At 35.4% G+C, this 27,463-nt stretch overlaps 1 long non-coding RNA gene and 2 pseudogenes across 2 annotated transcripts; 2 read left to right on the top strand and 1 right to left on the bottom strand.

The window, feature by feature from the left end:
* Positions 1 to 10,208: 10,208 nt before the first annotated feature.
* Positions 10,209 to 14,292, bottom strand: LOC132605184 (uncharacterized). Of its 2 annotated transcripts, XR_009569092.1 has the most exons (4): positions 13,760 to 14,292; positions 13,542 to 13,677; positions 10,735 to 11,352; positions 10,209 to 10,667 (listed from the first exon to the last, which is right to left on the bottom strand). It is a non-coding gene; the product is annotated as an uncharacterized LOC132605184 (long non-coding RNA). The 2 variants fall into 2 exon arrangements; XR_009569093.1 differs by having other exon boundaries at positions 10,209 to 11,352; positions 13,760 to 14,286.
* A 6,976-nt stretch (positions 14,293 to 21,268) lies between these two features.
* On the top strand, positions 21,269 to 24,657 carry LOC132606450 (L-type lectin-domain containing receptor kinase IX.1-like; annotated as a pseudogene).
* A 190-nt stretch (positions 24,658 to 24,847) lies between these two features.
* On the top strand, positions 24,848 to 27,251 carry LOC132608023 (L-type lectin-domain containing receptor kinase IX.1-like; annotated as a pseudogene).
* Positions 27,252 to 27,463: the final 212 nt, after the last annotated feature.

The following is a 27,463-nucleotide window of genomic DNA, read 5'->3' on the forward strand; positions in this document are numbered from 1 at the left end:
AGCCAGTTACTGTGACTATTGCACCTGAAGAAAATCTTCAAAATAATGAAGATCAAGTTGATAATGAAGATAGTGATCATGTTCAGAATGACCAGCATGATGTTGTTGATACTCCAGTGGAAGATGATGTGGTTGGCCAGCAACCAGTTGCTATTGATGTTTGAGAGAGTTCTCTCAGAAGATCTATTAGAGAAAAGTACTTTCATCTCGTTATTCTCCCAATGAGTTTGTACTCTTGACTGATGGGGGAGAACCTGAAAGTTTTGATGAGGCCTTTTAGAGAAAACCTTGCGGGCTTGGCCCAAAGCTTACAATATCACATCATGTTGAGAGTATCTTTGGACCGTTTGGCCCAACAACTGGTATCAGAGCCAATGGTTTGGCGGGACGAGTATGAAGATGGAGGAGTGTGGCGTATGGCCCGGTTTAGTGCCTTTGCCCGTCTATGGGCCGGTTTACGACCTTTACCCGTAGCTTTGAAGACGCATTCACAGCCTTTGGGCTTGGGTGATCGTAAATACTCTAACAATGTGGATGACACACAGATATGTTGAATCTTTGACCCATGGTATGATAATGAGCCATGTGGAACTTAGTTCGAGGGGGAGATTGTTAGGTGTGCGAACAAAGTACCACATTGGTAGCTGAAAAGAAAAAGGAGCTACTTATAAAGAGTTGGATACTCTTAATGATGTGAGGCCTTTTGGAGAAAACCGTGCGGGCTTGGCCCAAAGCGGAGAATATCATATCATGTTGAGAGTATCTTTGGACCGTTTAGCTCAACAGACTTCCCGTCTTAGTCGTAGGAAGCACTTGGCAAAGCTTCAAGAAACAATGAGTTTTACTGGTGGAACGTGGGCATCGAATTATGCAAATATGCAATTTGACCAGGGTATTTGAAGGTGTTAGGTCTAATTTAGGGGACGTGCTGTTGAAGCAACTTTGTTCTATTATCCATATTGAAATTAAGTTGTTTAATCACTGGGAAGGAAAAACGAGGAAAAGTTTATGTATACTCAGTCGGTAAGAGCAATCAGAGCTTTTAATTTTAACTTGGCTTTTTGTTTCTTCATGTCTGTTTTATATAGTTGTCCTTTCTGCTAATTTTACCAGCTATAGAGACGCTGCTGCATCATTAAATGTGGACTTTATTATTTATAGTACGAAATGAAGAGCTTAAAGTACATAAAGAAGTAAAGCACAAATGAAGGGAGTGCTTGATGAGTCAAAAGGCTTCCACAGTTTTTCTTGTAATGAATCTTTGTAAGTGAGGTGAAAACAAGCAAAACTGTAACTGTACTTCAAATGCAGACTAGTTACAAGACTTGAATAATATAATACTTAAAATCCCATAATAATAAGAAGTGTTTATTTCATTTTGCTCCCCTGAATTTTGCTAAGTTAACCGCAACACCCTCCTAGAAGCACAAGTAGGCTGCTAGCAACTCATGTTACATAATATCTACATGCCACAACTTTAAAAACATATCCATTTTTGGCCCATGCTTAAAAAGAGAAGAAGAGAAATGGACATAAATAACCCGCACACCAACAAAATAGCCCGCAAATATATATTTATTAGTCATATATTAATATATAATATACATAAAATATACATTTTTGATACATAATAGTGTATATTTTTTGTATATTTGGCTAGAAAATGTAATTATTTTTTACTGACCCACTAAATGTGAAACTTACCCACCCCCCAACAAAAAAAAAAAGGCAGCCATGATGTACCATATCTACATGACACCACTTCTAAAAAATTATTTTCTAACCTGCTTTATAAAAAAACATTATGGGCGGGATATTGGCATTAGATTGGGTCAAAAAATGATTTTTCAGTGATTTCACGTAGATATTATGTTTAAGTGAGTTATTGACGTAACTAAATTGGTAAGTTGACTACATACAAGTAACATGTGGCAGCCTACTTGCATTTTTTAGGATAATATAGTTTTTTTCTGTGTTTATTATGTCATATCCCATTTTAACCGGGTTAAAGTAGAGTACAACATATTGATGATTCCTGTTTATGTTTATTTTAAGGAGTCACCACCTAATTATTTATGGTGAATTAGGACACCTAAAGTTTATTAAAGTTATGTTTAAAGTTAACTCTGTTTAAGGTCTGCGAAACTTAAGATTCTAGGTAAGGGTTCAATTAGTCTAAAGGGAAGGTATTAGGCATCCTTTAAGATCCATTAACAATGGTTAACCGACCGAACTTAGTTATTTAATTAAGGCTAAAATATAGACGTAATATTGAAATATTTAAAAAAATGTCTTGTAAGTATTGCTAATGTTATTCAAAGTAAAATTTGTAGAAAATAGTAGTTGCATAAAAGAATTTTAAAAAAATAAACTAAAAGAAGCGGAACATGTAATGTTTATATGTATTTGGAGAAAAGTGAGTTATGCCGACTCACAAATTAAAAAGAGTTGTTGTAAGATTAATATTAAATAAGTTTTAAAGGTTTCATAGAAACACTATTAGTTTAATGTATATTGTTCGAAGGTTATTTTGAACAAATATGTATTTCAAGTGTTGGATGGAATTATAGTGAAAGAGTTACCCGTTGAATTAGCTTGCTTTTTCATTTCTCAAAATAAGCTAACATTAGTGTAAAATTTGTGACGATTTAAACTTCTAAGATGGTAAGCATAAATTATGATTACTTTAGCCATAATATATTGTCATGCTGTTTTGAAAATCAATTGTTTTTAAAAAAAAATACTATAGATACTATAAATAATTTTTAACATAAAAGGGAAATGAAACCTATGGAACTGATTGTTAGTTTCTTTTTAAATTAACTACCTATTACTAAAACTAAACCCCACTAATTTCACTAAGGCGTCTAAATTAACAAACACAGTGTCAGTCTTACAATACAAGTTAAATGTACAAAAGAAATAAAATGGAGGAGTAAGATGATTTAAATGGACTCTGCCCATTTAGGAGTGCCGTTGTCCGCTACTGTTGCTATTGGGCTTCGGCCCAGCGAAATTTAACAGATTGCTGTGGATAGGCTGACTCGAGAGAAGATTTTGTTGGGCTTTGGCCCAACACCGAATGCGGAGGATGTTGAATCCTTTGGCCTCGTAGGCGGTGATCATGCATCAAAGAGAAAGAAAAGATTATTATGCAATCAACAAACAAGGTTAAACATGCATAATATAAATTAAAGAGAGTACATTAATAACAGGCCGAATGTTGCAACGAAAGAGAAAAATCAATTTGATGCCTAACTGCTATATTCTGTTCCATTTTGAGTATATATTCAGCACATGCTATTAAAAGAATAGATGTTCTCACTCAGCAACTACACAATACACTAGCACAGTGGGCCGAAAATTCTCATGATATTCAAAAACCCCTTATAAGTATCTGGGTCACCAAGTCGAAAGCATGCACACGACAAATAGAACTTTAAAGCAGAATTGCAAACCTCATTATACATAAAGAAACCAGGAAGAACAGATTTCAGACCCATCGAGAGGGCTGCTGCTGTCAAACAGCAGCCGAAACCATGTTTCTCGCCAGACATAAAATACCTACTTCAATCAAAACATGTTCCCAACAGCCGGATTAAGCAGAGGAGTAACTGAAGGTAACCAAAAGGGTCTGGAAAATAAATGGGAGACAATAACTACTAAAATAACAGGGCATATACTCCCAAACAGCTGCGTAACATACTATATGGGAAACAATTATATGACAAGGCATCTATGATGATATCAGGACTAATACTAACTAAAGAGTGCTAGTAAACCAACAGGCACTAATTATCAACCAGGTAAGGTTGCGTTTAGCCAAAACGAAGTCAAACAATTTAGGCATGGTATTTGAGACACGGAACATCCACTAATTGAGAACCAAACTTAATCCAGGGAAATCTGAACCAACAACTGGAAACAAGCATTATCATAATCATGGCCAAGACCAAATTAAACATAGAGATGGGCAATTCATACTAGACGACATGACAACTAAGCTAACGAACTACATGTGATAACCAACTAAACTATACTAAACCGATAACTAAACCAAAAGAAGATAAATATGATCCTAAAACATGGCAACTAAATAAGACTGGAAACAAAAGAGATGTAGCAAAACCAAGTTGAACGAATGAAACACTAAAACACACAGAAGAATATAAAATGCAATAAGACAGAAGAGAATGGAGGATTGCTAACCTAAAGCTAACTCATACTTTAATCAGAATATACAAACGATTTTTTAAATCTACATGACTAATCCTCCAAGCACACATAAAGCTAAATGACTACAGAATCAAATAAGACAAGATTAAATTAAAACCAAACTCATACATGATATGGGCAGATTGTCAGTTCATTTAACTAATGGCAGTGTTCAACAACCCTTAAGCATTGAAACTGATCAAGCTTGGCACATTAGTGATCTATGTATCAACCACCAAACAAAAGATCATACTAACCATTATTAACTAACAAATGAGCAGAGAAAGAAAAAAACAAGCCGAGTGAAAACACATAACTGAACTAAACGTGAGCTACGCTGGCACCTCTACTACTTAACAACAAGACAACATAAATAGGCTTGCCTACATAAACAAATGACCAAATTAGCTAATTTTAAACCAAGATAACAATCAAACATGTACGAACTGTCATAAACTAAACACAAACAAACTATTAATTAAATCTTAATATCATGGTTACATGAAAATAACTCTGAACCGAACTTCGACATAATATTTTGCCATAAGCAACTGACTAACAAAACAGAGAACCAAACAAATTTAAACTTGATGAAACAAGATTCTAATCCATGGCTTCCAACAAGTTAAATACGCATCACTATTATATATTTTCAGGAACTAAAAATGCAATGGTCTCAGATATTACCTTTTGTTGGTGCAGTGAACTGGTCGTCGACGGCGTCGAATCTACTCTCGTATTGACAGATTCGAAACTTGAGTAAAAAATTAAAGTACCTCCCGTAGTTAAAATTCTTTTGCCGAACAACGACGAAAGTTGATCGAATTGTGAAAAACTTGATTTTCGACACCAATTTCATAACAGAGAGTATTCTCTGATTTGAAACAAAAGTTCAAGACCCGATTTTTTGAAAATGAAAGAAAACTCAAGCTTTTTAGAAAATACTCATGTCCCCCCCAATTTGTGTCTCATCCCCCCTCTTTTATAGGATTGTGATTAGGTTTTTAAATGGAAGAGGAAGAGGAGCGGGGTGTAGCGAGTGGAGAGAGCGTGGGAGAGATAGGCGTGGGGGACAGGCGTGGGGGACAACAGTGAGTGGAGGTGGCAGGGAGCGTGAGGGGACAGCAGTGAGTGGAGGTGGCAGGGAGCGTGAGGAGAGAGGAAAGGGAAAGGGGTGCGGCGGTGAGGAGATAAGAGGAGGGAGAAGGGAATGAGGAAGAGAGGGAGATTAGGGTAAAGGAGAAAGAGATGGCCGGTTGAAGGGATTGGGTTTTAGGGGGAAAATTGGGCTGGACCGATAATTTTGGGCTGGATCGGGTAGGAATAGGTAATGGGCCGCTGATGTTGAATGAATAGTGGGCTGAAAATGTGGGTTGGGTATAAAAATGTGGGTTGTTTATTTGGGTAGGGAATAATATTGTATTTGTGTTTTGGGCCATTAATTTGGTTGAAAATTGTTGATCCTTCCTCCTTTATTTAATTATTTTTGGGTTTCTAATTTAATAACTATTACAATATATATATTATGTAAAACAATTAATAATTAATATGTAGAAAAAATAAGGATTTAACAAAGTGTTGTCTTGTAATTAATTTAACGAGTCCAAATCCGAAAATGAAACGATGACGAACCATTTAAAATTTGTGATAGTAATACTCGTAATGTTGAAAATAAAAGTAGTGATATTAATAGTAGTAGCAATAAGAAATAAAATAATGAAAATAAAGTATTTAGCTCGTCAATAAATTTAGAAGCCCAAATGAATAAAATTAAATAAAGGAGGGACAAAATTGGGTGTCAACATATTATTTTTTGTAATTGAAGGAAAATACAACAATCTAAGAACACACAGTGCTCCCCAAGATTCTCCAATATTAATGTAATCACATGTTTATAGAACACGAACTACATTGAAATATCCACAGTCTATGACGTACCTGAGTTACAGAGAAGAAGAATGCTCCAACGAACAATTAGGAATCTTCCGCAGAAGTTCTTCGCCACAATGAAGAATAGAGTTTGTCTAGAGAAAGAGAGAAAGTATCTTTTTCTGTGTCTCAACAGAAGTAGATTTTTGAGAAGTGAGAAGTTTCTAACACTAAAGAGAGAGTATCTTTTTCCGTGTCTCAACAGAAGTATCTTTTTGAGAAGGGAGAAGTTTCTAACACTAGGACTTCTTTTATCTTCCTGAAGTGACACAACTATTCACGGACTTTTCCAATAGTTGTGTCCTTTTTCCTTTATTTATTTATTTATTTATTATTAATACTATAATAAATATATTACATGTATATATTTATATATTTGGATATGGATTAGGGTTGACCCATATGGGTGACCAAATCCAATTTTCAACATCTCCAACTCACACATGGTGGGTCAACTCTCATTCCTATTCTGTAACTTTCATACATAACGACTAGATCGTGTGATCAGTGCATACTTCGAGAGCTTCATTGCTATACATTTGTTAGGAATATCTATTTAATGGAGCTTGGAGTAGATTGTTGTATGCAATACCCTAGATCATTTATCACATTCACATCTCAACATCTCTTTTGTCACAACTTGAGTTCATCATTATGTTCTTGTCTCAAAGACAAACATAAAGGGTCGACCAATGAACATAATTAATGTGATAATACTCTATGATCTTCCTCATCTCATGAATCTCTCAATCTCAATTTGATATGCTTTTCTAGAAATATTCTACTGGACCGAATCATCCATGATCTCTTGGGAACACCCTAAGATAGCAAACATCAAACTGAATCTCAAGAAATTGGTCAAAGTCATGAGGGTACAAGCAGAAAATTACTCACAATTTTCAATGCTTCACATGATAACAAGTAGAGATTAAACTTGTATCGCCCTTAGGTCACTAATGCATACGTGGTATGAATCACATACCGCAGTATTTACACCTTATTCGTGGAGCGTATGTCTTTTGACAAATTAAAATACTGTGCAGATGCTACTCCAAACAACTCATGTCTAAATTTGAGTTCACAAATCTACTCATACATTTTATCCATCAGAACTCACATCTGGCATTAAGACAGACTATCACATTTTAATCATATATATGATTAAACAAAAAACAAACGACATTCTTATTATAAACTTCAAGCTCTCTTTATCATCACTTCTGACAATAATTGGTTTATAATTGTCTCATCTCTATCTGTCACCAGACAATAGAGGCGATTGCCCATGTGAATAGGCCAATCTTTTTGTCTGTCCGACATACTTACATTTGGAATTTGTGTTCTAAACATAAAAACTCATCTTATGTATATGAAACAACAATGATGAATAATTTAGGCATCAACTAGCATTTACCACAAAATGTAGTTTTTATGTGAACATGATCCACATAAATTAGGATTTATAAATACATTATCACTATGTAAACCCAACAATATCGTGTCTTTCATAAGTAACCAATGCTATGGGTTTTGTAATAGGTCTTCTACTAAGCAATGCCTATAGATGTACTTCTTGTACACTTATCTATGTACAACTATGTCTCTGACACAAAATGACACTTAATATCAATATACTTTATATTCTCAATGGCAAGAAGAACATACTCAGATTTAGATTTTCTCTCATCTAAATCTTCTTCTCAATTCCTTGACAAGATAAAGGAATACTTATTGAGCCTTCAAAATACCTTTGTACCATCTTAATTGTATTCCAGTATTATTGTCTAGTGGAGTATGAGGACACATCCTCCCATTCGAAATTTCACCTCTAAAAATAGAAATAGAAATAATTATGGATCGAGAACACATGACGCTTCAAGCGTTATGCTTGAGTTTGAGAACCCTTTGTTCCCAATAGCTTTAAGATCCATAATCTCAATCAACTCCTACATATGTGTGTGTGTGTGCGCGCGGTTCTTTTCATCAATCAGAGTAACTATATATGCTTTCCCTTCAATCTCAATCGATGAGAGAGAATACAAGGACGACTCGTGTGTCGAGGTTGAGATGGACAAACTATTATCAATTAATTAGTTACTCCCACTAGGACCAACAATATTAAATGAATCCTCTTTTCATGATATCTTGGTGTGATAGGAACATATCCATAATCACCAACTGACTCCACCCAAATTCGTTCGAGTATATACAACGCAAGCAATTCGGTCAGTAGTTTCATAAAGAAACAAGTCACGACCTATCCCACCTTGCTTAGTAAAACACATTCTCTAAGAATGCAATATCACGTGATTCAAATTTAGTTATGAATTATGATGCCACCATTGTTCACATATGAACAACTTAAACCTTGGACTATGATAGAAAGATAAGCTTCCTTTCCCTTGGAACTAATTCCATGTGAGCAAAATGGATTATGAATAAAAGCATCACAAATCAAAGAGTTCACAAAAACTCAAATAAGATATTGTTTTCCACTACACATATGGAACAACATTACATAACTTAAACGCAATTTCATTTGTTTGAATCATAGATGTCGGATGGAATAAATTGCAATGGAGCATTGGTGCATTAACTTTTCCAAATGGTTTTCTATTTAACCTTTTAGCTTAGACAATATTAATAAGTAGACACATCTATTTTATCTATAGCACCAAGTAAACCTCGTTTGGCTAAGCAATTCTTTTGTTGTTAACCACTAAGGTCAAGTCTAGCATGCCGTATATTTGCATCAGCGCTTGACGCAAATAAGCACAAATAAATATTCTTACTGGAATTATAAATAATATCCAGGATACCAAAGCCATCATAGGAATGAACAACACCATATGTGACAAAATACAAACAAGATAATGTTACGAGGCATCATAAATACATCTAAAGCCTTAAGAGCCTTTTGCACTTCTAAGACATACTGGATATTACATCACCGTTGAACTTTTCACTTATTTTAAGCTCGGAGACTAATATACTCGTAGCAGTTGACTTATTGATAACAACGTATAAACTATTTAAGACATATATGTACATTTTAGAGCCTAATTCATATACATACAAATCCTTAAAATAATTAACTATATTAAAATTTATCTCGCATTAGACTTGGAGTCGAAAGTTCACTATGTTCCCAATCATCATCTAAATTCTAATGTTCAATGAATCTAATGTAATCAATTATTTAAGGAACGCTTGTCTTAAATTATTGAAATTCAAGATCAATTAAGTAGAAATTCTATAACAAATACAAAAAATTTCGACATGAATTGTGACACAGAACATCCAATATTTAATTCATGCAAATACATGTACTTAGAAGAATATAATGTCACAATTACAATTACATGAATTTAACACACCATGACTTTTCTTTATACAACACATATAGAAAGAAAAATAGGAACCAACCACAACAATATATACACACATGTATATATGTTAATATTCATATATGCACTCTTGCGCATATTAAATGGCTATTGTCACTACTAAAAAAACAGTGAAATTCGACCAAAATTTTCGACCACACGCGGTCGAAAAAGGCCAATTTTCGACCAAAATTTCCACCACAAGGCATGATCGCTAACAGGTAGGGTGAATTTTTTTTCGACCTCACGCGGTCGAAATAAGTTTTCTACCTAAATTACGAAAATATATTTTTCGACCACGTGAGGTCGAAAAAGTTATTTTTATTTAAATATTAATAAAAAATTTCGACCGCATGCGGTCGAAAATATTATTTTTATACAAATATTCTGAAAATAATAAAAAAATATTTTCAGAATTTCGATCGCATGAGGTCGAAATTTAGCAATATTGTTGCCAGATTTCGACCTCATGAGGTCGAAATTCAAAATGTTGCCCAGATTTTCGACCTCGTGCGGTCGAAATTTTAATTTTTGAGTACAATTTCGACCTTATAAGGTCGAAAATTATCAATATTTGGGTGAATTTTTGACCTCATGAGGTCGAAAATCTGGAAAAAAAATTCCAACATTCAGCTGCTTTTACAGCAGCCCACCTGCCAATCACACTCATCAACCAAATCAACAATGCAATTCATCAACACGTCCAATTCATCAAAGTACTTCTACAATCATAAACTTCACATTCTAAAATCAAATTCAACCTCAAGTTTCAATTTAAAGTACTTCTAAATATCCTTAAAACTACATTCAAACACTTGAACATCGTAAAGTTAAACAACTATAAACTACTTTCTATATTCAAACACTTAAACATCGTAAAGTTAAAACATCCATAAACTACTTCCTACAATCAAATTCACCTTCAAAAGTACATCTAATTCGAATTAAAACTATCATAAAAAAAAAATACATATCCAAGAAAACATAGCAATATTACAATCCAAAAGTCAACGTTGGGTGTTACAGACATGATCCGATTCCTCCCCATTATCCTCATCAACAAGAGCATGAACTACGTCTTCTTGTGACATAGCAATATTTTCATATTGATCTTTTCAAACAGGGTGCAAACACATCCTGCATTGTAAAGTTAGATCAATTTATCGAAATGCAAAACATGTTATCAGCACAATTCATAAAATACCTAAACTTGTTTTGAACAGTTTCTTCTTTAGCTTGTGTTGCTGCTGCTTCTTCTTTAGCTGGTGCCCCTGCTGGTTCTTCCATGAAAATTAATTAATTAATTATGTATGGTATCAATTTCCTAAGTCATATATGCAACTTTTGATGATACCCAACAGTCAATACTATTACTAATGATTCCAAAGATTCATTAGTAGTGGAGGACATGTGCTTGAATTAAACTCAAAACTGAAGAATTTTAAGAGAATCTTTAAGAATTGAATATTCTATTCCTACTAACTAATAAAAGAATGTACGGATTGAGAAAGGTACATATATAGAATATAGAGATCCTTAAGTATCCAATGTTATTGTAGAGATCCGAAAAAGAGAAAAGAAACGTCCTTTAATTAACAAATACAGCTGAAAAGTGTAACAAAAGCATAATCAGAAAATCAGCATAATGAATCAAAATAGTACTCCTACTACTCCCAAATTAATTAAATAAAAGAAAAAGAGTGAAGAAAATAATAGCAAAATTAATAATCTTGCCTTTCATTCTTTGTATACGCCTCTTGATTTCGTGAGCACAAGCCTCACAATGCATGTGAACTTTCAGAACCACTGTAATCACCTGGGGCTGCAAAAACAAACATACAACATCAATAAACAAAAAACCCAAGACACAATGAGAGACCTATATTTGTATTACAAACAAGAAAAAAGATGTTTTACTAAAAAACATTCTGATATGAATACCTTAAGCCCAATGCTTTATGGATTTCCTACTTTATACTTAGCCACTGGTGTCTCTAGGAGCCGGAAATTCGTTAAACTACTAACGAATTCAATCTAAAGCAAATCTAACAAATTGATCCGCTAGCTATAAGGACACTGGAGTTGAAAGTTCCTACCCTTCCAACAAACAAGCACCAAATCTACCAACATAGGAGGATCACAACAAACAATTTTCAACACAAGAATAGCCATAAGGTCCCTAACCTTTTGTCTTTTAATAGTTAACCACAAGCTTTCATAGTTACACCTTCCGAGAAAAGAGTAACTAAAATTGAAAAAGAGGGAGAGAATGAGAGAAAAGGAAAAACTACACTGATAAAAGTAGAAAGAGAAGACATTGATCAGGACCCACAATTTTGCAAGCTCATATTTAAACGTGGATAACTAGACTTCAATAAATTTGTAAGCAATAACTTCCATTAATTTCGTCATTCCTTTTCAGTTTTTCTTTTCCATCCAACAAAAATGAGATAGACTAAATCCAGTTCAATAATCTGAACCACCTCTTCACCTTACATTGTAACTGGAGAATAGGCACAAACGTCATGGTAGTTTGACAAAAATCTAGGAAGCGCATAGCTAGTACACTTGATGAGTATTAACTCAAAAGGTTCAAGTTGTGGACTTTACTTGCTTGGAGGTAGCATAGCTCTGCTGCATCTGCGAGTCAACTATATTACATCACCAACCAAAAAATTTAAACACCAAAAAGCATAGTGAAAGCAATCCTAGAACTGCTTATCAGTAAGCAAACAAGCAACAACTATTATGCCTCAGTCTCAGACAAGTTGGAGACAACTATTTGAATCCTCATTAACCATATTCCTCATTTAAATTCATCTCAAGTCAACATTATACATAATAACAATAAAAATGAAATGTACTAGAAGTTCTCTTCATTTCCTACTGGCATAAGTATCTCTAATAGGACTAAAAGACTCTTAGAAAGAGTAGGACCTAAAGTAAACGTATTAACACGACTAAGATATATTCAATACTAACCATAAGCATTTCTATGCTTGCTTAGTGGAGGAAATATTAATTCTTTCAGACACCATAATGTCGGTTAAAAAAGAGTAGTAGAGATCTAATATCCATCAAGTTTCAAATCACAAGCAAACTGACCCACATAGATTTCTATACCAAAAAAAAAGAGATTAATAAACTACTTGAAAATGCAAGACATTAGTGGAGGGATAATTATATTGCAGAAACCCACAGAAACATACTAAAAACAATGTCAAAGCAAGACTCAACTCTAAACTCAATGCTTGAAGCATTATCCTTAAAAACACCACCAACAGCCATATGAAAGTACACCACATACTGCTTTGCAGAACACTGATAAAGACCACAAATTAATTCTCATGGTTATTTTGCCCGTAGCTGTCCAATTAAACAACATAATCAGTGTTAACTTACTACTTATTTCTTTCATACTAGTGATGATATTTAAGATGAGATCTGTAAATTCAAAATTGAACATGATTAGTGAAGATTAATATCGACCCCAACTTGTTTGGTATCGAACGTTGATCTTGTAGGGAGAATAAATAAACATGAAATCAAACCACTTGCATACACTTGCAATTCCACCTCTTCCAATTTATTCACCTTGCTGAAGTTGAAAATAACGTACACTATCATGGTACAGAAAAGAATTTTTTTCTTTAAACTTGTAAATGAGAAGGTTTAAATTGTACCCAAAAAGAGGACCAAGACTCCAAGAGGCATGCATTACATGGCCATTTTCCAATATTTCCAGGATATATAATTCGTTGCAAAAATATAAAGATGAACAGGATACTTAGCTTACACAGACTTCCTTAACTTTTCCTTTTTGTTCAATCTATAGGCCAACATACAGGAAATGAGGAAAATAAAGGAACAGAGAAAAAGGTTCTAAAAAAATATCATCAAGAGCTTTAGATTCCATAACTCACCATGTTTTCAGTAATAGCATTTCTGAGGCAAATTTTAGTGGATCAACAGAAGGTAAACTAATAATGGGTAGAAGGAAAAGATAACAACCTTCTTCAGCACTTGCTGCTCCAATGGAGAAAATGCAATAGCCTGAGAATTGGATCTAGTTTCCTCACAACTTACAGATGTATCACTAAGCTCCCCAGCTACATCACTAGTCAACTTGCTTATGTGGTTCCCCCCTCTAAAAAGGTTGAAGGACCAAGAAATTAGAACTACCACACATATCATAAAAGATGCAAAAAATAAACAATTAAAGAAGGTACCTGGCGGACAGCAAGGGCGGCAACGGAGGACAGGCAGTGGTGGGGATGGGGCGTCGGCGGCGGGGAGGGGTGTGGTGGGGATGGGGCGTCGGCGGCGGGGTAGGGGTGTGGTGGGGGTGGGAGTTTGGGATAAAATTAGGTTTTGGTATTTTTGGTGAGAATTGCACGATTGATGTTGGGGGAGTACATCAAATTTTTCAAATTTATTATTTTGATCGCGTGCGGTCGAAATAATTAAGTCAGATTTGACCAAATTTGACTTAATTTTCGACCGCATGCAGTCGAAATATGCTTTTTTTTTATTAATTGTTTTATTTATATAATTAAATTTTTTAAAATGTTTTTTTCATTTATTATTTGTACAAAAATAAGTTTCAACCTCATGCGGTCGAAATTTTATTTTCTGTTTAAATATCGACCACATGAGGTCGAAATCAAAAAAAAAAAAAAAAAAAAAATCTGAAAATTTCGACCTCATGTGGTCGATTTTTTTTCGACCAAAAAGTGAGGTCGAAATTATTTGGTCAAAAAACCCTGTTTTTTTAGTAGTGTGTAATTTTTTACTATAACAGTTTTATATATCATGTGGTTCAACTCTCAATATTAGTAACACACCCGGTATCATGAACTGCTTCTCAATGCACTGCTAAATTATACTGATCATTCGCTAATGTCATCATTATGGCTTCTATAATCCGCTTTCGCATTATAAGGTGGATACTACATCAACCAAAAAAATAGCTTGACCAAAACATAAAGTATCTCAAATGGATCCTAAACCACCGTAGTACTTTCTTCACAGTGTGGAATTTTGAATAAATAAGATCCAACCACTCATTTTATTTCAACAGTTAATCCAATGCTTCATAGCTACTGATGCATTTTTTACTACTCTTCAAAGAAGTGCTATTGGATCAAAAGCAAGAAGAGATAAGCCTCTACATCACATGGACTATATTTGACAAAGAAAATTCTCTGCTATTTTCACTGAGTGACCACAAATTTGACACGAAGAAATTACTATCTCTTTCCAAGGAGGACACAAAAAAAAAAAAAAAAAAAAAAAAAAAAAAAACTTGCACCAGGAAAAAAAATATATAGCAGAGAGTATAACTTTTCTACTCCTTTTTCAGCAATGAGAATATTGCAAGTATTAACTTTTCTATTCCTTGTTTACACGTGATCAAGAAAACGCAACAGACATAGTATTGGTCAAAGAATTGCATATTCTATTCAATAATTGAATCCTTCAAAACCCTTCTCTTTTCCTTTTGTTTGATTCAAGAAAATGGAGACCACAAGGAACTTTCTGATCAAATCACTATGGTCCTCCTATCATGTTTTGGTTAAAACCTTCTTCCCTTTTAAAAAAATAAAATAAAAAAATAAATACCTTTTGCATTCAATGGTTCGCTATTGATTTTTACAAACCATTACACAAATTGGTGAATTTAAATTCTCAATTACTATTCATCTTTACCCCAAAAGAAAAAAAAACTATTCCACATTTAGAAACTCTTTCCAAATTTTGAACTGGGGACAATGATATAACAAATCAATCTTTTGTTTGTGAAATAACACACATAAGCACATAAGTAAAACAATAGTCCTTTTTGACTCCAGACAATATGCCGCAAAGCAACAATAAGTGATACGGAGTATTTCTATTATATAATATTGTTTTCCCGGAACAATTAAACTAAGAAACAAATTAAAACCTTAGGCTCTGATGCCAATTCTGGAAAATACAATAATTTAAGAACACACAATTCTCCCCAAGATTCTCCAATATTTGTTTAAATAGTCATCAATGTAATCACATATTTATAGAACACGAACTACATTGACATATCCACAGTTTATGACGAACCTGAGTTACAGAGAAGAAGAATGATATTTGGCACAAATATCTAAGTTTCGTGTCGCTTTCCCTCTAAATCTTAGTACTTTACTTTCCAACTTGAGAATAAAGTCATTTTTATCCAGCCTTATGTCGTTATGTTTTCGTGAATAGGTGCAACGCAACCATTTGGAGGAGAACTGAGCAGTTTTGGTGGACTTTTGGAAGCTTTAGCATCTGAACGTGGTGACGTGAGAAGCAAAAACAGCAGAAAAGAAATAACGAACTGAAGTGTCCACTTTTCATCCGCATCGCGTGAAGAAAGGGAGAAAAACAAGTTTCTGATAAAATGCACAATGAGGCTTTTTATCCGCATCGCATGAAGAAAGCGAGAAAAACAAGTTCTGACCAAATTCACCATCAGGCTTTCCTTCCGCATCGTGGAAGAAAAATTGCATGGACGGTCACGCGATCCTTCCGCATTGCGGAAAGAAAGCAAGGCTTCACGCAGCTTTCCCGTTTCAATCGGGATTAGGTCAGCTTATTTTAGATTTTAACCTAGACTATAAATAGACATTTTATTAGTTGTAAACAACGGTGCTGGGATTATTCTAAGACTTGTAAGCTGCCGCTTTACCTTCTCTCTCTAGTTTTATTTTATTTTCATCTTTTTAATCCTAGTTTCTTCATGAATTTTTGTTGTTCATCTAGAATCATGAATAGCTAAACTTATTAATTCTGGGGTTGTGGCAAAAGGCGTGATAGTTGGTTTGACGACAATTTCTCGATTAAATTTTCATATTTTGGGTTGCTTATTTATTGTTGTGCCTAATTGTTTGATTATTTGGCCAATAGTTAGACACTATGTGTGGTGCGTGAATTGGACTTGAGAGAGGGAATTCACGTACGTAATAAGAATAAATAGAGTTTACTCGATATTATCGTTTCATTATTGAGGATAGTGATGCGCCGGGAAATTATGGCACATCTAAGGCATTTTTACGAGAAAGTTTTACTTGTTTTTAAACAAGTCAGTGGCAATTTAATGTGTTTTTAGTATTTTTAGGTAATGGAACAATTTTGGATGAAAACAGTCAAAAGTGCAAATGTTGGCCGTAAACTCAATATACGGACCGTAATCTCAAATACGGGTCGTATTCCATGGGCGTATTTAAAGATAAGCATAATAGAAAGGCATGCTCAGAAGATGGTGAATACAAACAACTTTTACGGACCGTATACCACTTTACTGTCCGTATTTCAAAGCATATTTAATCATTGAGAAAGTTGGCAGAAAGTTGAAGTTTTGCAAGTTGAAAGACGATCAGGCAGAAGACGGACCGTAAATCAAAATACTGTCCGTATTTCAGGAGGCTGCAAGTGCTCATGTCTTGAAGGAAACCTTGGACATAAACTGGTTTACGGTCCGTATTTCGTATCGACGGGGACCATAGTGTAAATCTGTAACTTTAACATTTTCAGAACCTATAAATAGTCATTGTAGGGTTTTATTTGTTATCAGTTATCATATTTTGACTTTTGGCTTAGAACATCAAATACTCTCTTGGTTTTGAGGATTCATTACATCAATTCAAGTATTATAAATTCCTCTTTTCTTCCAAAGTCACCAATTATGAATTCTTCAATTTCTTATTTCTTGTTCTTTGTCATGAGTAGCTAAATTCCCTTACTAGGGTTGTGAACCCAATGATGGGTGTTTTGTGATTGGGTTTGTGATTGATATATGAATAATGGATTGTTAGGGTTTATTTATTCTTCATTCTTCATTCATAATTAATGGTTGTAAACATTTATTAAAGCCATAAACCCTAATTAGTTTGGGAAAACAATTAGAATTGGTAAGAATAGATAACAAGAACTCAAAGCTTTAAACTTTATTTAATAAATTCACTTAGGAATAAGAAGAATTTACTTGGCATAGTTAACCGTTCTTCATATCACTTTCTTATATTTGGGAAAATCATAGAAAGAAATAATCTTTATTTATTGGGAAATAGTAGAGATTCACATAGAGGTTAAGTGCATTCATATAGCAATCCATTAGAAGTATATCAAGATCAATACCCATGATCATACACCTCATCTAAAGGAACCTTGGTTTCTTTTATCCTAAATTACACATTCAAAGCAATTAGTTAGCCATTAGTCCTAAACAACCAACTTTTACCAAAATCATCGGATTAAAACATTAGACCTAAATTAAGCATCCTACGACTTTAGTAACATTTTCACACCATATTCCCTGTGGGATTCAACCCCAACCTCGTTGGCTTACTATATTTGACAACGTTCGCGTTATACCATTAATAGGTGTAATTTGAGCGTATCAAATTTTGGCGCCGTTGCCGGGGAATGCGGTTTTGAAATTACTAAATGGTGTTTGCTTTGATTGAAGTCTTCTGCTTATTCCATCACACCTTGTTTGCTATTCCTTGTAAACCAGGTGAACATGAATCAGAATCAGCAAAACCAAGGGAACTACAACAACAGCAACAATTGTGGGAACAAGAGTTCAAATCCTTATATACCACCGAAAGAGTAATCAACAGAGCAAGGTAGTTCGAAGGTTGAAGCAATGCTTGAGAAGATTCTGGCAAATCAATCTAAGTCTAAGAGGACTTTATCTGGGTTGACAGAGACAGTGAGTTCCCATACAGCAGCTATACAGAAGCTCGGGTCACAGATGCGAGATATTTCTAGAGAGCAGCACCTTCCTAAAAAGGGAGGACTTCCGAGTGACACTGTTCCGAATCCAAAGAGCCGATAGATGAAGAGGAAGAGGTGCAATCTGAAGCACCAATAATTGTTGATGAGAATCTTACTGACAAGAAGGTTGTTGATGTTCCAGAGACTTTGAAGGAACCTAATGACAAGAGCAAGCAATCTGTGAAAGGAGCTCTCCGCCCTTTGACTCAGCTTTTCAAATCCAAACCACTCTTTATACGTCTAATGGATTGCTATATGAATGCACTTAACCTCTATGTGAATCTCTACTATTTCCCAATAAATAAAATTATTTATTTCTATGATTTTCCCAAATATAAAAAAGTGATATGAAGAACGGTTAATTATGTCAAGTAAATTCTTCTTATTCCTAAATGAATTTATTAAACAAAGTTTAAAGCTTTGAGTTCTTGTTATCTATTCTTACCAACCCTAATTGTTTTCCCAAACTAATTAGGGTTTATGGCTTTAATCAATGTTTGCAACCATTAATTATGAATGAAGAATGAAGAATAAATAAACCCTAACAATCCATTATGCATATATCAATCACAAACTCAATCACAAATCACCCATCATTGGGGTTACAACCCTAGTAAGGGAATTTAGCTACTCATGACAAAGAACAAGAAATACGAAATTGAAGAATTCATAATTGCTTACTTTGGAAGAAAAGAGGAATTTATAATACTTGAATTGATGTAATGAATCTTCAAAACCAAGAGAGTATTTGATGTTCTAAGCCAAAAGTCAAAATATGATAACTGATAATAAATAAAACCCTACAATGGCTATTTATAGGTTCTGAAAACGTTAAAGTTACAGATTTACACTTTGGTCCGCATAGATACGAGATACGGTTCGTAACACACAATTCGGACCGTAAACCAGTTTACGCCCAAGGTTTCCTTCAAGACATGAGCACTTGTAGCCTCCTGAAATACGGACCGTATTTTGATTTACGGTCCGTCTTCTGCCTGATCGTCTTTCAACTTGCAAAACTTCAACTTTCTGCCAACTTTCTCAATGATTAAATACTCTTTGAAATATGGACCGTAAAGTGGAATACGGTCCGTAAAAGTTGTTCTTATTCACCATCTTCTCAGCATGCCTTTCTGTTCTGCTTATCTTTAAATACGCCCATGGAATACGGCCCGTATTTGAGATTACGGTCCGTATATTGAGTTTATGGCCAACTTCTGCACTTTTGACTGTTTTCATCCAAAATTGTTTCATTACCTGAAAAACACTAAAAATACATTAAATTGCCACTAACTTGCTTAAAAACAAGTAAAACTTCTCGTAAAAAGGCCTTGGATGTGCCATAATTTCCCGGCACATCAGATAGAGATATACCCTTTAGCCCTACTTAGTTGAATACGGAAAAATAAATGCGTTCTTGTTACCCTTGGCGACCATAGGGATATAGGTGTTATAGTAGCATTTACAGGCTTATGAGTAGTTCGAGAGAATATCATAAAGTTACAATTAACCCGTCAAATAGTAACCCAGGAAATAAGATAGGTAGAATTGTCAACAGATCAACTGGATTGTCGAAAGCCATGACTCTAGAACTTTCTCTCATTTGATAAACCTTACAGTTATCTTCACAATTGTCTCACTCACAAAAACACCCATACTCAATTGTTTACTTTTAGTTTTAGTTTAGTCACAACAAAACACTTTGATTATCATTTTCTTGAATAGTTATACGAAGTTTGAATTTGTTAAGCAGTATAAAATCTAAGTTTTTGTGGGTAAGATATCTGGATTTAACAATTCTATGTTACTTGTACGACCGATATACTTGCGTGTGCGTTTGGAAGCAACAAAGAATGCTCCAATGAACAATTAGGAATCTTCCACAGAAGTTCTTCGCCACAAAGAAGAAGAGAGCATGTTCAAAGAAAGAGAGAAAGTATCTTTTTCTATCTCAACAGAAGTACGCTTTTTAAGAAGTGAGAAGTTCCTAATATTAGGACTTCTTTTATCTTCCCGAAGTGACACAACTATTCATGGACTTTTTCAATAGTTGTGTCCTTTCTCCTTTATTTATTATTAATACTATAATAAATATATTACATGTATATATTTATATATTTGGATATGGATTATATTTGACCCACATGGGTGACCAAATAAAATTTCCAACAGTAATACATAGGCATAATTGAGTTATTTTAGGGTAATTTTTTTTTTTTTTTTTTTTTTTTGTTTTTTTACTTTGATTCAATAAATTGAAAGTTAAATAATTATATGTGAAATTAACTCTAAGAATTTGAAGTTAGTACAACCTTGATATTAGTATAGGTAGACAAAGAATAGTTCACATCTATAACCACTTGCTTGTATTTGCCCTGTTAGCCAGGGAAAATGGACGTGTTTCAACTTGCTGTCTGTGGGCCTCTTGACAATGAAGGAAGACTTCCAGCCAAGGTAAACTGGTGGAGCCGATGGAATGAGCTTGCATGTGTTGATAAATTGGTAAATTATGCCCATTCATTAAAGAAGAAAATTCTCAAATATGGTATATTGCCTAAGTCATGGAGAGGGTACCCTCTTTTTGGTCATCTTTAGATTATTATTATTAAAAGGGTAATATAATCAGAATGAGAGAGATATTACAGGTTACAAAATATTGGAAGGAAAACGTACACAATATAGCAACAATTATCAACTAATGTAGCTGCTGCTTAAACAAAATGTACCAGTATATTCCTCAGAGAATTTCAAAGTCTTCATTTCCCCTTCAAGAATACTCTAATTTTGTATAGTTTGGAATAGACCAGGCAGGGGGTTGTTGGGACATGAAATTATCCCTCAATAACTTTATGGACGTAAAAGACTAAAAGTTGACCAAGACTTTAGACTGCTCTTTGGGAAGATGATAAGTGCCTTCCATAGGCATATACATTATTGTATATATTCAGTTGTCTAACTATCTGATTAACATATTGTCTAACTATGGTTGTCTTGGCCTCTTTATCTGCTCTCAAATACCTTGTTTTCCTTCTTATCATAATCCCTTTAGTCACTTCGTTGTCCTTCAATTTTGATAGTTTTAGACCCAATGATCAGAATGTAACATATGAGAGAGATGCTTATCCAGCAAATGGTGCAATTCAACTCACCACAAACCAGCTCAATCGTGCTATAAATGCGAGTATAGGTAGAGCCACATATTCGAAACCACTGCATCTCTGGGACAAGGCCTCTGGAAATCTCACAGATTTCAGTACACATTTCTCCTTTAGCATAAATTCACAGGATAGAACAAGATATGGTGATGGTCTTGCCTTCTTTCTCGAGCCTGCAGGTTCAACAATTCCTGATAACACAACCAGAGGTGGAAGTCTTGGCCTTACAAGTAATACTCAGCGACTGAATACATCGGGTAATCATTTGTTGCTGTGGAGTTTGACACCTATCAGAACGTCCAGTATGACCCAATGGGTGATCATATAGGTATAGATATCAACTCTATGCAATCTGTTGTTAATGTGACCTGGTATAGTAGCATTCCAGATGGTAGGAGAACCGATGCCTGGATCAGCTATAATTCAACCTCAAAAAATCTTAGTGTTGTCTTCACTGGTTTCCAACGTGAAGGGAATACCACAGTCACTGTCCCGCAGAACCTATCTTACAATCTTGACCTGAAGGAATATTTGCCAGAACGGGTCACTTTTGGCTTCACAGGTGGAGCAGGACTCGTCTTTGCGTTACAAAGCATCTATTCTTGGAATTTTACCTCTTCTTTAGATAATAACAACAACATGAAAAATCCAGAGGTAGGCTTACCAAACACCAAGCTAAAGCATGCACCAAGCAAAACTAATTTAGGACTCGTGGTCGGATTGATTTCTGGTGGTTCTGTTTTGGTTGCAGTATGTATTTTGATGTTGTTTGTATATTGGAGAAAGAGGAAGGTGAGAGAAGATGAAGAGGAAGTTATATTTGATGGTTCCATGACCGATGAATTTGAAAGAAGCACAGGACCAAAGAAGTTCTTGTACAGTGAGTTGACTAGATGTACAAATGACTTTTCACAGGAAGAGATGCTTGGGCAAGGTGGGTTCGGGGGTGTTTATAAAGGATATCTTACAGAATCCAATTCCTATATTGCTGTTAAGAGGGTTTCAAGGGATTCCAAGCAAGGAGTAAAAGAGTATGCATCAGAAGTAAGGATCATTAGCCGGTTAAGACATAAGCATTTGGTGCAACTCATCGGCTGGTGCCATGAGAAAAGAGAGCTTCTACTTGTCTATGAGTTTATGCCTAATGGAAGCTTGGATACCCATCTTTTCAAGGGAAAAAGCCATTTGACATGGCCAATAAGATTCAAGATTGCTCAAGGCTTGGCCTCGGCATTGCTATATCTACATGAAGAATGGGAACAATGCGTGGTGCATAGGGACATAAAGTCGAGCAATATTATGTTGGATTCCAATTTCAATGCCAAACTTGGGGACTTTGGGTTAGCTAGGCTGGTTGACAACGAAAAGGGATCCCAAACAACAGTTTTGGCAGGTACAAGGGGCTACATGGCCCCTGAATGTTTCATCACTGACAAAGCTAGCAAGGAAACAGATGTCTATAGCTTTGGCATTGTCGCATTAGAAATAGCTTGTGGAAGGAAACCTATTGATCATGAAGCTGAAGAGCATCAAGTACACATTGTTGATTGGGTTTGGACACTTTATGGGATGGGAAATCTTTGTGAAGCAGTTGATCCTAAACTCTCATCAGATTTCAATGAACAGGAGATGGAGCATTTACTAATTGTTGGCTTATGGTGTGCTCATCCAGATAGCAAATGCAGGCCTTCTATTAGGCAAGCAGTTCATGTGCTTAATTTTGAAGCTCCATTGCCCACGCTCCCTCCAAATATGCCTGTGGCGACATATTTCTGTCCATCACATGAATATCTACCAACTATTTCATTATCATCAACATGGGAAACCAAAGGTACCGAGATCACCCTCACCCAAATCCATCATTAAGTGAACAAAGACAACACTGATTCTTCAGATAACACAAAAGGTTTTTGTTGTTTCTCTTCTAATGAAGGGGATTGAATGGATCACATTTCCTGTAATTTCAATTTTTCCATTAAACTGTGAAATTGCTATGTTTTTAAGGACAAGTTTCTAGTACTATTCAGAAGGGGAGCCTTGGCGTAACTGGTAAAGTTGTTGCCATGTGACCAGGAGGTCACGAGTTTGAGCCGTGGAAACAGCCTCTTGCAGAAATGCAAGGTAAGGCTGCGTACAATAGACCCTTGTGGTCCGGCCTTTCCCCGGACCCCGCGCATAGCGGGAGCTTAGTGCACCGGGCTGCCCAAGTTTCTAGTACTATTCAGTTTCTAATTCCAATCTGTATTAGAAAGTGAATTTGAGGTGACAAGAAATCTCTTAGTCTTTCTCTGTTATTTTCCTAAATTTCTTTCTTTAAAAACCAACAAAACTACTGTGTAATATTCTTTATCAAAACGTTGATAGACACAACTAGTAGTTTAATTGCAGTTGTTGAGGAAATTTTTTCACTTTTGTAGCTATGTTCTGAGAATGGATGGAAACAGGGGACAAGTAAGGAACAAGGTTGAGGATCCAATAAGCACTCCAAGTCTTTCCCTCTCAGTTAATGCAATTTATCTTATTAGAATTCTAGATTTAGCAGAGAATTACATGTAGCTGTAACCTTCAAGAATCAGGAATTTTTACTTGTTGAAACACAATGTTCTGATCATAGATTTATAAACAAATAAGCAGACTGTGACCTGCTTATCAGTTTAAGGAAACCACTAACTGAACCCAAACCCAAACGACAGTAGTGATGTTAATTGTGGTTACATTCATAAGTAGCTTGGTCCATCTTTATTCCATTTCATATATGTCTATAACTGTCCCAATCTCAAAGAAAGAACAATTACTAAGCACAAAGATGAAGATAACAGATACTATCTTTGAACCTTTTTAATTTTAGACGTTCTTTTCTTTAATTTCTGAGAGTAACACTCTTTTGTTTTCTCCCTATGAATTTCTGATGTTATATCTGAGTTCCTGCATTGCTGCTGACTCCTTCCAAGTTCCAACTAGGCACTTTTGGTCCATTTTCTTGTTACTTGACTACAAGCTATTTCGAATCTAATCAAAGCTTCAACATTTGCTTTTGGCTATCTTGAAGATCTTGATGGAGTTAAACTTAAGCCATCATTATCAGTTTTTGGGATTTTTTTATTGTCACAAGTCTTGCAAAATTTCAGAAAAATAATAGCAGTAGTAAGAACAGCATATCTTTTCTTGGGATGAACAATTAATTTATTACATGTTAATTATAGGGTCAAGTATATCATTTATTTCGGATTCATCATACTCTTGCTGTTTGTGAAGTTCAATCACATAGAGGTTACTCAAAAAAATACAGCTCTCTAATTTTATTTATATGCTTATCTTTAAAAATGATTCAATATGTCCAATTGGAACAATGTGAAAAGATACAAAATGGAAGTCCTTACGTCAACTGTAAACTACTTTTTGCTTTTTGATTGGCGTCAGGACTGGACTGGATGTAGCAAGTCAATGTCAATCACTATCTCTTCTGTCTAGAATAAAGATCATAATTCTTTTTAAGTCCACCCTTTTTTCACCTTGTTGCTAGTGCCTTTTCAATATATTGAATGGAGTAGTATTTTGATTCATCGTACCAAAACATATTTAAGAGTAATAAAGTCTTTATGTACGTAAGACTAAAAGTTGAGCAAGACTTGTAGACAACATTTAGTCTGCTCTTTGGAAAGACCAGAAATGAAAATATCTGCCATAGGCATATAGAAGATTATCTTCAGTTGTTTTAACAATCTGACAAACAATTTGTCCAACTATGGTTGTTTTAGCCTCTTTATCTGCTCTCAAATACCTTGTTTTCCCTCTAATCACAATCCCCTTTGTCACTCCACTGTCCTTCAATTTTGATACTTTTAGACCCCACGATCCGAATGTAACATACGAGAGAGATGCCCATGCAGAAAATGGTGTAATTCAACTCATCACAAACCCGCGCTCGGGGTCTAAATGCAAGCATAGGTCGAGCCACATATTCAAAACAACTGCATCTCTGGGACAAGGCCTCTGGAAATGTCACAGATTTCAATACCCACTTCTCCTTTGGAATAAACTCACAGGGCAAAATAGGTGGCTTTGGTCTTTCCTTCTTCCTTGCACCTGCAGGTTCAAGAATTCCAGAGAACACAGCCATATTTAGCAGCCTTGGCCTTAAAAGTGATACTGAGCAACGGAATACATCGACTAATCGATTTGTCGCTGTGGAGTTTGACACCTATCAGAACTTTTATGATCCACGAGGTGATCATGTAGGTATAAATATCAACTCTATGCAATCTGTTGTCAATGGAACCTGATTTAGTGGCATCCCAGAACGGATTAGTTATAATTCAACCTCAAAAAAATCTTATTGTTGTCTTCACTGGTTTCCAATTCCAAGGGGATACCACCGTTACTGTCCAGCAGAGCCTATTTTACAATCTTGATCTGAGCAAATACTTGCCTGAATGGGTCACTTTTGGCTTCACAGCTGGAGCAGGACGATAACTTTGCATTACACAGCATCTATTCTTGGAAATTTACCACTTCTTTAGATAATAATGGCAACATAACAGATCCTAGGGTAGCCTCGCCAAAGCACGTGCCGAGCAAAAATAAGTTAGGACTTGTGGTTGGATTGGTTTCTGGTGGTTGTGTTTTTGTTGCAACATGTGTTTTGATGTTGTTTGCATATTGGAGAAAGAGGAAGGTGAGGGAAGATGAAGTTATCTTTGATGGTTCCATGACCGATGAATTTGAAAGAAGCAGAGGACCAAAGAAGCTCCAGTACAGTGAGTTGGCTAGATGTACAAATAACTTTGCACAGGAAGAGAAGCTCGGGGCTCGGGGAGGGTGGATTTTGGGTGGGGGGGGGGGGGGGGGGTGGGGGGATGTTTATAAAGGATATCTCAGAGATTCCAATTCCTATATTGTTGTCAAGAGGGTTTCAGGGGAGTCCAAGCAAGGATTAAAAGAGAATGCATCAGAAGTGAGGATCATTAGCCAGTTAAGACATAAACATTTGGTGCAACTCATCAGTTGGTGCCATGAGAAAAGAGAAATTCTACTTGTCTGTGAGTTTATGGCTAATGGAAGCTTGGATACCCATATTTTCAAGGGGAAAAACCATTTGATATGGCCGATAAGATTCAAGATTGCTCAAGGCTTGGCCTCGGCATTGCTATAGCTACATGAAGAATGGGAGCAACGTGTGGTGCGTAGGGACATAAAGTCGAGCAATATTATGTTGGATTCCAGTTTCAATGCCAAACATGGGGATTTTGGCTTAGCTAGGCTGGTTGACCATGATAAGGGATCCCAAACAATAGTTTTGGCAGGCACGATGGGTTACATGGCTCCTGAATGTGTCACTACTGGCAAAGCTAGCAAGGAGACATACGTTTATAGCTTTGGTATTGTCGCGTTCGAAATCGCTTGTGGAAGGAAACCTATTGATCCTAAAGCTGAGGAGCATGATGTAAACATTGTTGATTCCGTTTGGAGACTTTATGGGATGTGAAATCTTCGTGAAGCAGTTGATCCTAAACTCTCGTCAGAGTTCAATGAACAGGAGATGGAGCACTTGCTAATTGTTGGCTTATGGTGTGCTCATCCAGATAACAATTGCAGGCCTATTATTAGGCAAGCAATTCATGTCCTTAATTTTGAAAATCCATTGCATCCATTGCCCACACTCCCTCTGAACATGCTTGTGCCAACATATTGCAGTCCATCACAACTTCTACCAATTGCTTCATTGTCATCATCATATGACACCAACAGTATGGAGATCGCCCTGTCCTAGATCCAGCAATCAGTCAAAAGAGACAACACTGATTCTTCATATAAAACAACTACTTCTACAACATCACTTCTGTATCCACGTTAATGTTTTCTTACAAAGCTGTTGCGCTATTTCCTTGCATTCGGTCTTCCACTAGTAGCATTCGTCTTTTCCTTTCTTAGTCTTTGTTGTTTCTCTTATAATGAAGAGGACTCAATGGATCACATTTCCTG

This window comes from Lycium barbarum, chromosome 8 (genome assembly GCF_019175385.1).
Source record: "Lycium barbarum isolate Lr01 chromosome 8, ASM1917538v2, whole genome shotgun sequence".
Lineage (NCBI taxonomy): Eukaryota > Viridiplantae > Streptophyta > Magnoliopsida > Solanales > Solanaceae > Lycium > Lycium barbarum.